The sequence below is a fragment of the Limulus polyphemus genome, unplaced genomic scaffold (genome assembly GCF_000517525.1).
Source record: "Limulus polyphemus unplaced genomic scaffold, Limulus_polyphemus-2.1.2 Scaffold6709, whole genome shotgun sequence".
Taxonomy (NCBI): Eukaryota; Metazoa; Arthropoda; class Merostomata; order Xiphosura; family Limulidae; genus Limulus; species Limulus polyphemus.
The window spans coordinates 26,638-29,866 of NW_013672319.1; the positions used below are offsets into that span (position 1 = coordinate 26,638).

The following is a 3,229-nucleotide window of genomic DNA, read 5'->3' on the forward strand; positions in this document are numbered from 1 at the left end:
CGATTCCCCATAATGAACAGAACACGGATAGCATATTGTGTGACTAAAGGTAACAAACAACATTAAAAACAAGTGTATTAAAACAACAACATTCAAGTAAGTTTGAAATGTATTTTAATAACGTTTCTGTATTTTACAATCAGGAAAATTATTTATACAACGTTTAAAACTTGAAGTTCTAACGTACAGAAACAAAACATATCCAATTTGTAACTGATATTTAACAAACTTGAAACTAGCAGAAGTAAGTACTGTCAGAAACAGTAAATCTATTGTTCTGTAAACTACACCAAAATATTGATGAATATTTCCCCATATTGTTATATTTATACATAACTCACATTTATAGAACGGTGCGATACTACTTCCATTGTATTTTCTTTGTTTTAGTTATGTTTCTCATTTTCTGTCTTTGTTTCAATAATGTTACATACTTTCAGTTCATATGCAGTTGTTCATGTCTAAACAAACATATGAAGTTGATTGTAAACAAGCATATTTGAATGTAGTTATAATACAATTTAGGATAATTATAGCTTTCTTGACACGTTAATTTAAGTATACAATTAAAGGTTATGAAAGAAAAGTTATAGAATGTAATATAAAAGTTTATCTAACAGAAAGTATTTTTCATCTCAAGCTTCCAGGTGCAGTTGAAGATTGTGAAAAGGCAACATTTTCTTACCAGAACTATAAAGATTACATGAATGAAATGTGCAAAGAAGAAAGATATCCTGATCAAGAGGTGATGATGAACTATTATATATATTCTTATATAATTAATCTCTGAACTTTTTAGTTACTTATTTATTTTAAAACATTTTATAATGAATAATAACAAAAAAGTTCCTTTTATAACCACCAGGGTACTTCACAGACGCGGTAATTTGTGACTTCTTACTAAGAGTTTTTTTTTTTAATGTTTGGGAACGAAAACTTAATCCAATAGATTTGCTTTCAGTGTAGACATTTTACATAAATTAATTTTGAAACTCTAAACAGATATAAAATTCAGAAGGAAAAGTCTTCAAACTCTGGAAGTGTGTTTAACTAACATATATGTTACGGTTTAGGAGTGACAAAGAAAGGAATGAATATAGTAACCTTATAGTCACCCTGGACAGTGTTATATGTGATGTCCTACAACAGAAGTATAATTCAGTTCTGAAGGTATAAACAAACACATTTTATGCTTGTACAAACTTCCAATCTTGTAATATCCTACATAACATTAAGGCTTATTTATCTGTGCTTGCAGGGAATCCAGCAATGTATCGGTGAGAAATTTGCAGCAGCTCAAGTGGATCTAGAATCGGCACTTACTGAAATGAAAAACAACTGTTTGTGAAGACGTAAGTTAATAAGGTTAAGATATATCAATATATTAGTAATAAACTAAACACCTACTTATTACTTACAATTAACGTAACGTGTTGTATAACGGTTCGAGTTTGTCGTAAATATTCATGTATCATGATTCAGTTTAAGTAAAAAATACCATCACAATAAAAAAAATATATTGTAAATATTATTATTATTAATCATTATATTTAATTTTGTTTTCGCGGCATAGTAAACTGGCGCTCTTTATTTTTAAATTACACAACTTTATTAAAATATGTGGTTATTTGTTAAGTATGTACTTCATATTTCACTTTTGAACATGTAATTTTAAAATGAGGCCAAAAAGACGCATAATACAAATCAACATATCCGTATCGAGACTGATAAAGTATAGATTAATAAAGCTCCCTTCATTGAAATTATTATTTGTAAAGAATCAACATTTCCCTAGAACTGAGTTGTTCAGATCCTTCATCGTTTTCACGTGTTTGAAACTTTTAACAATATATTTTGAAATGAAACTAACAGCAAAATACATCATCGTTACTATGTTCTACCTTCTTGAACGGAAAATGTAATATTTAGTCCAAACCTTAAAGACATAAAACTTATATAAAAAATATTATACAATAACAGAAAACCACAGCGTTCCCACTCTATTGCACCTTATAAGTGAATTGACATTAATATTTAATTATTTTAATGTTTTTGATATTTACAGCTTCAACGGATCACGTCACATCTGATGAAGACCAGTATCTATATATTACCTATAATATAATAATCTGAATCTGTCGTGGTTTCCTTCTTTTTGGGATATGTTTAACTCTCAAATATCTTTATCTAGAAAATAAAATTTTCATAAAGCAACAAAAGTATTGAATTTGTTTGATTTATCAAATATGGTTTTAAGTTACTGTGAAGTTAAAGATATACAAGGTTTTTTTTTTTAATACACAATCCTTTGTTAATGAAATAGAATATAGTGTTTCCTTGTTGTTTGTTAAACTAAATATACTGACTCACTATTACACAAACATAAATATCATGAAAACTGTCTTCATTTTGAGGTGTTAAAAAGTGATAATAAGAACATTGGAAAAATTTCATGTGTTTAAAGGAGTTGATAGTTCGTACTTAGAATGTATTTCAGAAACTTATTCACACAAGAACAAACCTTGGCTATGATGGTCACGTGTTATTAAATAAATGCCCCCCAGTGGCACAGCGGTATGTCTGCGGACTTACAACGCTAGAAACCGGGTTTCGATACCCGTGGTGTAGCTTTGTGCATAACAAAAAACAAACAAACAAACAAATTATTAAATAAATTATTTGTTATCTGTGTTACGCCCACAGCGAGTATGGAAACGGAATTTTATGTGATATTAAAGTCGTCGACACCTACGGTTAAACTTCATTATAAATAATCACTTTCTTGTACAATATATTATATATCTGTTATTTTCGGAAATACATCAACATTATGAAAAGCAACAAGAAGTCAAAGGTTAGTTTAAAATAATGTAAAAATGAAATGAAACCTACTGATAGTTGCTTTCGTACTTTATTAGAAACTGGGATTATAAATATTAAACTTTAAATGAATGTTATGATAACATGATAAAGATAAACTGATATTTATTGGTAGTGGAAAGTTGTGGCCCAAAACGTTAAATAGTGAACTCACTTATAATGATGATAATGAACTAAATAAATAGGTGTAAGAGTGAGTTAGAAATTGTATGAACACGGAAAGGAATGAAAAAATAAATTTAATTGGAAAAATTGACACCTTAGAGAAAGGTGTTGCTAAAGGTAAAAATTTAGCGCGCACAAACTTTTTTTAACACACAAAGATTATAAAGTAATTAAATTATTGGTA

The 3,229-nt window shown here is 28.4% G+C and overlaps 1 long non-coding RNA gene across 1 annotated transcript in view; it reads left to right on the forward strand.

Moving 5' to 3' along the window:
- The window catches only part of LOC106474002, a 20,352-nt gene extending 18,138 nt beyond the window's left edge, over positions 1-2,214 (forward strand). Inside the window, exons 2-4 of the long non-coding RNA XR_001291719.2 lie at positions 621-745; positions 1,259-1,352; positions 2,066-2,214. This is a non-coding gene — a long non-coding RNA (uncharacterized LOC106474002). The remainder of the gene's footprint in view (positions 1-620; positions 746-1,258; positions 1,353-2,065) is intronic.
- The last annotated feature ends 1,015 nt before the right edge of the window (positions 2,215-3,229 follow it).